This window comes from Balaenoptera musculus, chromosome 3 (genome assembly GCF_009873245.2).
Source record: "Balaenoptera musculus isolate JJ_BM4_2016_0621 chromosome 3, mBalMus1.pri.v3, whole genome shotgun sequence".
Classification (NCBI taxonomy): domain Eukaryota; kingdom Metazoa; phylum Chordata; class Mammalia; order Artiodactyla; family Balaenopteridae; genus Balaenoptera; species Balaenoptera musculus.
In genome coordinates, this window is record NC_045787.1 from 121,298,876 (window position 1) to 121,311,610 (window position 12,735).

General features: G+C 41.8%; 1 protein-coding gene across 3 annotated transcripts in view; it reads right to left on the reverse strand.

Moving 5' to 3' along the window:
• PRELID2 (PRELI domain containing 2) overlaps nt 1-12,735 on the reverse strand; it is a 74,697-nt gene that overhangs the window by 30,270 nt on the left and 31,692 nt on the right. The gene's annotated exons all lie outside the window — the stretch shown is intronic.

Here is a 12,735-nt window from a genome sequence, read left to right on the forward strand (position 1 = left end):
CAAAAGGAGACTTCCAGTTTATATAATATAAGCAACATATTATATTCAAATTAAAGACTATTCATTTCAAGTTGCTAAGAAAGTAGATTTTAAAAGTTCTCACCACACACACAAACTGTAACTATGTGAGGTAATGGATGTGTTAAATAACCTTATTGTGATAATTATTTTGCAATATATACATATATCAAATCATTACACTGTACATCTTAAACTCACACAATATTACATGACACTTACATCACAATAAAGCTGGAAAGAAGAGAAAACACATGGGTACTTTATTCTCATTATAAAAACTGCAGAACACAGAATTTTTATTTATACCTAACAAATAATTCAATGATCAAACTGTGACAGGACAGTCAACGAGCTTTAAGAATCTCTACCTGACCCAAAATAAATAAATTTAACTTATTCTAAGTAAATATATATATAAATATATATATATTTATATATATATTTCTCATTCCATGCTACAAAATGTCTTGTTAAAATTGAGTATGAGACAATAATCAGCTGTATGACCTCAGGTAAATTACTTAGATTCTCTTAACTCAGTTTCCTCCCATGTAAATTGGGAATAATTATAGTATCTTCCTTTTACAACTAGTGTCAGAAGTAAATGAATACATACAACAGGAACATGAACAGTTCCTGACACACAGTAAGGAACTTATTAAATGTTAGCCACCATTACTAAAGAGAGACAGACAGACAGAGACAGGAAAGAAGCCTGGAATGACTTCTTTAATCTTTGATCAGAAAAGGAGATGAGACAGATTATATGTGCCACTAACCTATTTAAAGTTCTACCAATATTGGGACTTCCCTGGTGGCGTAGTGGTTAAGAATCCACCTGCCAATGCAGGGGACACGGGTTTGAGCCCTGGTCTGGGAAGATCCCACATGCCATGGAGCAACTAAGCCCATGTGCCACAACTATTGAGCCTGCGCTCTAGAGCCCATGAGCCACAACTACTGAAGCCCATGTGCCACAACTACAGAAGCTCAAGTGCCTACAGCCCGTGCTCCACAACAAGAGAAGCCACCACAATGAGAAGCCCGTGCACCGCAACAAAGAGTAGCCCCTGCTCGCCACAACTAGAGAAAGCCTGCACACAGCAACGAAGACCCAACACAGCCAAAAATAAATAAATAAATACATTTATTAAAAATTAAAAAAAAGTTCTACCAATATTAATTATCTCCATTTCATAAAGCAAAGATTTGAATAACACTTGAGAGTGATGTCATAAAGCTGGCAGGATAGGAAGCCCCAGGCCCTCATTCCCCCACAGAGACCCCAACTTATGGGCCAAGTTGCCTTTATGAGAAGTGCATAAACCAGCTAAGAGACTGCAGCACCCCAGGCAAGTATAAAGCCAAGCAGAGCCACACTGAACTGAACAAGAATGTTTGTTGCATTTACCTGCCACAGTCCCCATCCACCCAGCATAGGGCACCACAATCAGGAAACAACCCCTGACTCCTGGCTTCTCCTTTGGAAGGAAAGAAAAGAGTGGAATGTACAGCTAACATTCTGACCTTACAGTGGGCTGTCCAAGGAACTGGTTTCTGTCTTGCCTGACTCAGAATGCTGATGGGAACAGCAGCATACCTTGGATGTCTGGGGGCTGCTAAGAACAAAGGCAAGCATGGTGGTTTGTTATAGCACCAAAGAATCTACAGTACCACGGACAGACACCAGGGAGAGCAAGAGACTATGAGCTCTTGATAACAGGGGCAAACCTTCTAACTGGAAAATTACACACACAAGCCCCAAAGAGAAACATCCTCACAAAAGACACAAGGGGGGGGCCCCCCAAAATCTCTACCCAGGCTGATGGGTGAAGGTCTTCCCCTGCACAAAGCCAGTCTGCAGAGGTTGGGAGAGGTGGCTGTCTTTTCAAATGCCCAAGTCTCAACAAAAGATCACAAAGTAAACAAAGAAACAAGGAAACAAGGCCCAAAGTAAACAAAGAAACAAGGAAACAAGGCCCAACCAAAATAACAAGATAAATCTCTGGAAACCAATCCTAAAGAAATAGATTCTATTAATTACCTGACAAAGAATTCAAAATAACCACCTGAAAGATGGTCAATGAATTAAAAGAGAACAGAGGTAGACAACTAAATGAAATCAGGAAAATGAGGTATGAACAAAATAAGAATATCAACAAAGAGATAGAAACTAATTATAAGAAAAAGAAAAAAAAACAGAAATCCAGGAACTGAAGACTAAAATATAAAAACTGGAAAATTCACTAGAAGGGTTAAACACCAGATTTGATCAAGCAGCAGAAAGAATCAGTGAACTTGAAGACAAGTCATTTACAATTACTGAGTCAGAGGAGAATAAAAAAGGAAAAAGAAAAAAGAATGAAGAAAAGTTAAGATGGCCTAATGGACTTATGGGACATCATGAAGTGGTCAATGTACACATTACGGGAGTGCCAGGAGAGGAGAGAAAGAAAGAAGCAAAGAGCCTATTTGAAGAAATAATGGCAGAAAACTTCCCAAATTTGAGGAAGAAAATGGACATCCAAATTCAAGAAGCTCAATGATGCCAAAGAGGATAAATCCTAAAGAGACCCACATCAAGACTTTTATAATCAAATCATCAAGTCACAGACAATGAGAGAGAATCTTGAAAGCAGCAAGAAAAAAAGCAACTTGTCACATACAATGGAGCCCACATAAAATTTTCAGCGATTTCTCAGGAGAAACTTAGTAGGCCAGAAAAAATTGGTATGATATATTCAAAGTGCTAAAGAAAAACAAAACAAAACAAAACAAAACTGTAAACCAAGAATACTGTATTTGGTAAAACTATCCTTCAAAAATGAAGGTGAAATTAAAGCTTTCCCAGATAAACAAAAGCTGAGGGAGTTCATCACCACAAGATACTGGACTTTGCCTCATTTATCCATTTGTTCAATACACACTGACTGAGTGGCTACTATCTACTAAGAACCTTACTGGGTGCAACAGCCCCACAGGGAAGGACAGTTTCTGTCCTCCAGGATCTCACTGACTAGTGGGAAAGACACATAGACAAGAGGGTGAGTGTCACACCAGCAAATGGAGGCAAAGCATTCCACCAGAGGAAAACCACAAGGACTCAGACAAGAAGGTCTGAAGAGCAGCCAGTTATCTGAAAATACCCAGTACTTGGTAAGGGGCTTGATCAATGTTTTTTCCATAAAAATGACCAGAGTATAAGGTGGGTGTGGGAGATGTTAGGAGATAAGGCTGGAAGGACAGATGGAGACCAGATTGCAAATGGTATTCCCAGACTGAGGAGTTTAGACTTCACCCTGAAGGCAAGAAGGACTTCGCATTTGAGGCCACCAAGTAACAGGTACAGATGAACAGTTACATGTGCACCATTGACTAAAAGGCTTGTTGCCATTCCTTAATGCTTTTAGATGACTTCCTATCCCCCATTTTCAGCACAGTGCCTACACTCAATGAGCTCAATGAGTATTTGTTAAATGGATAAATTAATATTAAATTTCTTTACAATCAAAAATATTCCGCAACAACAAAAAACTTCCCCCTACCTTCTTATATCTCTAAGGAAATGTGAGCCAAATCTCCCATAGGTGTACTTGGGTGTATTTGTACATGTATACATGAGCACATTCACTAACACTAAGAAATATATTGAGAAAACTATGAATTCAAAAAGCTGTGATTTTGGTAAAAATAGCTACTATAACCTCTTAATTAGACCTTCTCTCTAATTCTCTAATAGCAGTAGCCTCTACGTTTAGATCATGCATATAGTGAAAGGAAGCCTTCAGAATACTTCTCTCTCCCTCTCTTTCCCTCTCCCTCACCCTCTCCTCTCTCCCCTCTCCCGTCCCCTCCACACACACACAGTTATCCTAGCCAATCTGACATAAATAGTCTAGGCAACTAGTCAGTTTAAGCAAAGCAGCTTCCACCTCTTAGATTTAAGCCTATTTTAAATGATTTGCTCATGTAAAACTATATCCTGGTGACACTAATCTTTCCTGTCTTTGTTCCAGATTAGTCAGAGTAGAAATTTACAGTGATTTTAATATTTCAAAATGAAAAGTTGAGCAGTCTTATACACTCTTAGGAGAAATGTACTCTTCAGTCTGCAAGGAAAACGTAGGTGAGGGATTAATAAAAGTCTCACTTACATCATATTCTAACCAACATTTCTTTCTGCCACTTTTGGGAGAAGCAAGTGCTCAGAAAAGCAATCTCAGGCTTGGCCCACATATAAGAGAATAACAGGGCAGTAAAGCAGGGTCATACCCTTGCCATCAATGAGATGAGAGTTTATCCTACTATATTTTAAGACTGCCAGAGAAGGAACTGCTGTGCTTTCTCTCAATAACTCATTGACAAAGCACATCAGACATTTTCTTCTTAATACACATAGCTAACCTCAATCCCTCATGCTAGATAAGCCTCCATTTAAGTTCCTACGCAAAACACAGCAGCTTACACACAATTTACGGGTTTAATTTCAGCTCTTTTTTTTTTTTATTTCTTTGTTTATTTTCTGGCTGCATTGGGTTTTTTGTTGCTGGGTGCAGGCTTTCTCTAGTTATGGCAAGCAGGGGCTACTCTTCGTTGCAGTGCGTGGGCTTCTCACTGCGGTGGCCTCTCTTGCTGCGGAGCACGGGCTCTAGGCGTGCGGGCTTCAGTAGTTGTGGCACGCAGGCTCAGTAGTTGTGGCTCGTGGGCTCCAGAGCGCAGGCTCAGCAGTTGTGGCACACAGGCCTAGCTGCTCTGCAGCATGTGGGATCCTCCCGGACCAGGGCTCGAACCCGTGTCCCCTGCATTGGCAGGCAGATTCTCAACCACTGCGCCGCCACCAGGGAAGTCATCAGCTCTTTTTTAAAAAAAAGAAAGAGAAAAAGATAGATGGATAGATGGACGGATGGACAGACAGAAAAATAGACAGAGCTGAACTATGAACAGACTCTCTAGGCATTAGAATTATAGGTGTTATTTATTTACTTTGTTCTTTTTACTAATTTCTTTAATAAAGACGTATTACTTGGCAATCACCAAAAAACATCACTAATACATCCTTGAGGATCATTTTTATATAAATAAAAAGTTATTCTTTAAAAGGCTCTGTGCTACCAAGAACCTTTTTCAGCAAAGGGACATGCTAACTTTTTTTTAAATGTGTATCCTGCCACTTTTTTTTTATTTATTTTATTTTATTTTATTGATTTATTTTTGGCTACGTTGGGTCTTCATTGCTGCACGTGGGCTTTCTTCTAGTTGCAGCGAGCGGGCTTCTCATTGCAGTGGCTTCTCTTGTTGCGGAGCACGGCCTCTAAGCACATGGGCTTCAGTAGTTGTGGCACATGGGCTCAGTAGTTGTGGCTTGAGGGCTCTAGAGCACAGGCTCAGTAGTTGTGGCGCATGGGCTTAGTTGCTCTGTGGCATGTGGGATCTTCCCAGACTAGGGCTCGAACCCGTGTCCCTTGCATTGGCAGGCAGATTCTTAACCACTGCGCCACCAGGGGAGGCCCGGGACATGTTAACTCTGGACTTATCCTTCATTTAAAGTCTCATTAAATCACCTCTTGGCTTTCCTTTTCTCACACTATGTAACTCCATTTCTTTGTGCCTTTTGACCTAAGACTTTCTCCTGCCCCCAGGTTTTGTTTGATGTTTCACTCAAGAGATATATAAAGATGATTCAAGTTTTCCTACACCTGTCTTATCTCTGTTAAGCCTAAAGGAATGACTGCATCCATTTATGATGTTATATACTCAGGGTCACACTTATTCTTCAAAAAACTGTATAGTAACAATGTGTATTATGTATCAGACACTGTACTATGTTCTGAGGTTGCTACTCTTAATATGTTTTCTCTCTTTTACACATGAGGAAACTGTGGCAAAGAGAAGTTAAATAACTTGCCTGAGGTCACAGCTTAATGTCATGCAGATTCATATCTACCACCTCAAAGGAGACAACCATCACCCTAGTCTATGAGACTAGAAATCTCAGCAACAGGTTAAATGGTTCTTTTTCTAAACAATCCAAACATTCACTCAGTCCCCAGATTGTGTTTATTTTACTTCTAATGTTCCTCAACAGTCCATGTCATTCTCTCTCTTGCTGCTGCTACTGCCTGGGTTTAGCACAGCACTTTCTCTCTCCAGGACCACCACAACTGCCTCCCAATGGGATCCTTGCCTCCAGCGTGGGCTCCTCATAACCCACACTGCCCCGTCAGCTTCCTAAGCACACCCTGATCTTGTCACTGTTCACTAAGGCACAGGGAATTAAACCTGCATGCTCAGTGAAGATTCACCCATACTGTTGTATGAAGCTGTTGTTTGTTGGTTTTCATTGCTGCATACTGTTCTATTGCTTGAAAATACTCCAAATTATTTATCCACTCTACTGAAGATGGACATTTAATGTGGACCCAGTTTGGGGTTACTAATAGTTCTGTAAAGTAAATATTTATAATGCATCCAGCTACATACGTGCACAAGTGTCTCTAGAGTGTCTAGTGGTCAAATATCTGGGTCACAGGACATGCACAGTTTCAACTTTTAAAAAATGCCGGGACTTCCCTGGCAGTCCAGTGGTTAAGACTCTGCACTTCCACTGCAGCGGGGCACAGGTTCGATCCCTGGTCAGGGAACTAAGATCCGGCATACCGTGCAGCGTGGCCAAAAAAAAAAAAAAAAGAAACTGGGGGAATACATGCCAAATGTTTTTCTAAATGGTTGTACCTATATTGTTTTTCTTCATTGCATCATTTCCAATTGCAATGACTTAGCACATGGTAAGAAATCAATAATGCACTAGCAGCAGAAGGATGGAGAGAGGAGGGAGGGGAGGGGAGAAGCAAAAGAAGAGAAATTTATGGTACATCTCAATACTTCTGTCAGGGAAATGGAACCAGATGTCTCAGGAGGTCACTTGCTAGTGTCAGTAGGGGGCAGCCTTCACCCGGCTGAGAGATAAGCCAGCACAGTATCCGGAAACGTGTTCAAAGAGGAGGCTCACTCACTCACACGGCGCCTATACCTGAGTCACATCTATCGCTTTGTCCATGGGCGGACAGAATTCATCACAGAACACAATGGCATCATGACAGAGCACACAGCTCAAAGCTAGGAACACCTCTGTGAAAGTGAATGACAGCTTATTCCATCAGTCTCCTACTCTGGGGTCATTTAAAAATGTGTTTCCTTCTGAATTTGGGGAAATAAAAAAGTTCAGAGGAAACACGGATCAGGAATTAATCCCCAGAGCACACAGCCACCAGCTCTGAATCCTCAAAACGGCAGTTTCCAGAAAGCAAAAGCTCTTAATGAGCTCCTGTCCCTGAATTGTTGACTGGTTGGGTATGGCAAACCTTGCCCAATTGTTTTCACGATGGGAATTTAATTAAAGTGTCTTTGAGAAGGAAAAACGGTTCCACGGATATGCTTGCTGTGATGACATCTCAGTTCTAGTCAGGCTGTTCTCGGCATTCTCCTGTAACCACACAGAGGGGTGGCCCAAGGGACAGGCAGGGCCCGACGCCGCTGCGGAGACTGCCCTGCCCGTGCGTGCACTTCACCACGCCAGGACACGCGGTCCCTCCCCCCAGCTTACCAGACCCACTTACAGAACTGTGCTTCCTCAGAGACCCAATTCAATTTACAGGGTCCTCCGTCAGTGTTAAGCACTTTTTAGCCTTAACACGAACACACATAATTATACATGCGCTTCTTATATTTTATATATCTGTATTAAATATATATATCTTTACAGGACATGAATTCGGCATATGGTTCCTGGAGTCAGACGGCTTGGACTCACATCTCCTCTCTAACACGGAATGGGGACCCGCCCACGTAGGCAAGTTCCTGAAGCCCAGTCTCCTCTGTAAAATGGGGTTAATCACACCTACTCAAACTTTGTTCCAAAGGTGAATAAGGTAATATGTGTGAAGCACTCAAGGTAATATGCGTAAGCATTTGATACATGTTAGTTACTCATACTAACACTGGTAGTAATAATGCTATTTACTACTACCATCATTATGATTCCCATTTGCAGAAAGAAGAGCACTGTGTCTGGGAAGTTAAATGCCCACAGTACAAATCCAGCTCCAGTAAACTCCAAAGTATGTCCACTTCACTGGCATCTAGATGGCACTCAATCCCCATAAACTACTTGGCAAGGAGTCCCTCCCTCCCCATGCTGGCATTCAAGGCCCTCGGAGCTCCAGAACCCTCCATCTTTCCAGTCTTCCCTCCCTCCCTGCTATCACATGTCACACACCCAGCACAGCGGCCACAGAGACCAAACACCCTGCTGGTCTCTATAACCTTCACTCCTGAAGCCCTTCCCCTTTGAGCGGCTCTCCTTTAACCCATCCCAGGAACCACTGGGTTGCGGCCTAAATGATTAACCAGGAGCAGGAACAGGGAGTAAGTAAACGGTGGATCTCAGGAGCCTAGCAGCCTAATGTGGGTAAACATTATAGGGCAGGGTGGCTCAGTCTCTTAAAACATAGCATTCATTCTCACAATCTATCTTATTAACAGCCTATCATGCAGAGAAGCACTGTATTAAGTCTTTTATATACACATTTCAGTTAATTCTCACTATCTATCTTATGAGGTAGATAATATTAATCCCATTTTACAGATGAAAAAACTGAGGTTCAGAGTGGCAAATTTGCTAAGGTCACGCAAAAGTAACTGGCATGACCACTTTTTGAATCCACACAGTTAACATCAGCTCCTGTGTCCCTTCCCACAATCCTGCCTCCTAGAAATGTGCCTATTCACATTTGCTTACTGGCAATGTGCTTACTGGCATCCTAAGTGGTGGACAAAGCTTCAAAATACACAAGTCTGTGAACTGGTCCAATTGGAGGCTTGTCTTGGGATATCGGGCCCACCAGCGTGTGTATCCCATTCAGGCTGGCTTCAAGGATGTACGTTCTACGGGGTGGCACAGGGCTCAGCTATCAGAAGGGCTACACACTCAGTTGAATGCTCCACTGTCACCGTTTCAAAATTCTTCTCTATTTTTTAACAAGGGACTCTGCATTTTCATTTTGCACTGGCTCCTGCAAATTATGTAGCTGTTCCTGATCCCATTTCAAACATAAGTCTATACAACACTGCCAACTGCCAGGTCCCTGGGAAGTTTTATGAGATGCCTAGGTACACATACTTCAGTTTAGCAATACCTAATAAAAGCCTCAAATACGTGCAAACCCTTGGACCCATAACATCTACCTCTAACAATGGGTTCTGAGCAAAAAATCTTAGATGAGGGCATACACCAGGCTACAAACATATTCATCACATTGCCATCTATAAGAGCAAATAATGGCAAATAATGCAATGCCCAATAATTAAACACACTAGAATAATTTTATCCAATAAATACATCTGACCAGCCATTTTTTAAAATCATTTTAAAATGACACATTCAATAAGGAAAGACAGTCCCAAATGCAATGTTAAATTGTAAAAGTCAGAATACCATGTACAGTATGATTCCAAGTCTGTAAAAATTCTGCACAATGAGTAAATAAATTGTAGCAATTGCAGTATGCTCCTGCCATGGAATGCTACACAGCAATGGGAAAAGAACAAACTAAACTGCTGATACACACAAGATGAAGCTCCTAGACACAATGCCAAACAAAAAACAACGACAAAAAACTAATACAACAGAATACATACTATACGATTCCATTCCATGTGAAGATCAACAAGAGACAAAACTAATCTATAAAGATGGAGGTCAGAATACTGGTTCCCTCTGGGGTCACTGACTAGAAACAGCACTGACCTGAAGAGGGCATGAATATATTGTTTTTTCTTCTATGTACCTTGTAACTGTCCTACAATGAACATGTAATACTTGTGAAAAAAAGAGGAAACATTATTTTTAAACATGGTAATAAAGAATACTTGGAGCAAGACTCATCCAAACAGGACCTATGTGAGGGCCAGAAGGTTTTCCTACCTTCAGACAAGAGGTTGTTGAGTCTTCCCAGAGCAGAGCAGAGAATAAAACAGAACAAGCTAGGAATTACCACTTAGATTCCTCTCAAGACTACACCCTTCTTGAGGTCAAACACACATGAAATGGAAGAGCCTCCAACTCCAGCACAGAAAACGTCTCAAAATGTAGCTGTGAATTCAAACCAGGAAAACGAACTCAGCTGGTCAATTTTTTTCCCCATCTCTTTGCTTAGCTACCAATACTAGCCTTGATTAAAAAGAGGGCGAACAGCTCCCAGGCGTTGACCCGCAACCTGATGGAGAAGGCAGACCCTTACACTGGGAGGACAGCCATCAGGCTCCCGGCTACTGTCCCAGGACCGTTAGGGTTTCTGCATGGCATCGATTCTTGATTGGTAAAACATTCTAGTTTTTAATACCCAAACTTTTTGTTTACTAGAGATGGATGGAGGAAGAGAAAGGGGGAGGAGGGGAGGGGAGGGAGAAAGTAAAAAGGAAAGGAAAAAAAATAAGAGAAAGAGAGGAAGGGAGGGAGGGAGGGAGGAAGGGAGGGAAGGAAGGAAGGGGGGAAGGAAGGGGGGGAGGGAGGGAAGGGGGGAGGGGGGGGGGGAGGGGGGAGGGAAGGAAGGAAGGGAGGGAGGGAGGAAGGGAGGGAGAGAGGGAAGGAGGGAGGGAAGGAGGGAAGAGGGGAGAGAGGGAGGGGGAGGAGAGGGAGGGGGAGGAAGGAAGGAAATTAAACTGGTCTCTCTGCTCCATAAGAGATTCCAGAAGAGTTAATCCAAATTTTGCTAAACTTTTCAGCAGGGTGTTTCTGCCAAGAAGTGTTTACTGTTTGCTGGAGAGTCAGATTATCAACTGGTCATGCTTTATAAGATTAACAGGAACATTGCACAAAACAGAGCTCCAAAAGGGGTGCCAGCTGTATGTCTGCTTTCCACTGTAACCACAGGATACTAACTAGTTATCAAGGGTTCCCAAATCTGGAGGCTCAACAGATTCACCGGGAAAACTTTAAATATACTGACTCCCAGGAGCCAGCCCAAGCCGACAAAACTAGAATCACCACAATGAATCCACACATTTAAACTCCCCCCAACCTTTCACTAATACACAACTGAAAACCAAAGGGCAAAGGAGGATGGGAGAGGAAAAAAAAAAAATCAATAGGCATTCACTAATATATTTCAAAAGCTCTTACTTGTAAATGGCACAGAATGCTCTCCTGGCTAAACATCATTGTTTCCAGTTCAATCATCACCTCCATTTTCAATAAAACAGCTTACTCCACTTGTCAAAGTTAGTACCTTTAAGGAAACACGGCACTTTGAAAACAGCATTTATTCACCATTAGTTCCAACGACAACCTACATTATCTAGTGCTTTATACACCCCAAGTGTAGGGCATTTATTATCTTATTAAATCTTCACACCACTCTGTGAGGGGAGCTCAGGCCAGCTTATCCTTTCTCCCAGAGTCCAACAGCACGTAAGTGACCAAGCAGCAAAAACCAGCAGAGAAGTAATCCACATTACTGGGTTCAAGAGTCCCTCTACACCGAATTTCCTACCACATCCTATCAGACTTCCCCAATCTGCATGTGCCCTTTCTGCCGGTCCCCTCTTCAGCCCATAAGAAGCATTATCTGTCATTCATTCAACAAACGGCCATGGAGCCTCCTCTGTGAGCCCAGCACTATGCCAGATGCAGGGGTGCAACAGGATGGAAGAGGAGAGAAGGCCCTGATTATATGGACACAAATGTATCTTTTGTAGGGCAGTCTTACTGAGTGGAAAATAAGGCTCTTGCCCAGACGCCTGCCATATTTACAGAAAAGGCACTGGTGCTCCGTGTTCTATAACTGGCAGTACGTTCTGCTAATTATCTCCTCACCCACTGGTGCATGGGAAATCAAGGTCAATATAAGCACAGGGCATCCTGTTTGGGGATGAATACAGTGGTTTTTATTCAGGATATTAGATAACAACACCCTCAAGACCTTTATCATCATGATCGAGGCTTAGGAATCATTCCTAAGTAAAGTTGACAAAGCCAGAATATTTTAATACCTCAGTGAAAACAAGCTTGGAGGTCAACTAAAAAGGCTACTGCCAAACGCATGCAAGTCACCAAACTATCAAATTTGCTCCTGGGAAAAAAATACATCAGAGTACGGAAGAAACAAATACACAACAAAAAATGCCCAAAAATTAGTCCCTCGAAACATGCAAAGTATACTATTTGTGAATCACCAAATGAATACTTGAGACTTGGGATGTTTTAATCCAGAAATTTAAAAATTAAAAATTAAAAATATTATATATCTTATTTAACAGAACAAAGAATATTCATATGAGTCACTTCAATGATAATGAAAATTTACTGAACTAAGAAGAGCTGCTCGTCCTAGTCATTTAATCTGTGTATAAAGTTTGATTTTGGCTTTTTTGTTTCTTTTACTATATTCCAGGTGGGATTATTTTTGATATCTTATAAATGTTGAGTCAACATAACCAATGTTATTAACACACATTCTACTAGGCTGAACATCTCCAAATCTCAGAAATAAGGTTTGCAAGCCTCAATGGATAAGCAGAAGCTCTTAGACACGGAAAGGTGAAGACATGAGCCATCATGATGCTCAATGCTGAGTATGGGATTATGGTCTCGTCACTCAAAAGCAAGAGAAACCCAGCTCTGCACCATCATGAACAGCATGAGTCTCCAGTGACAGT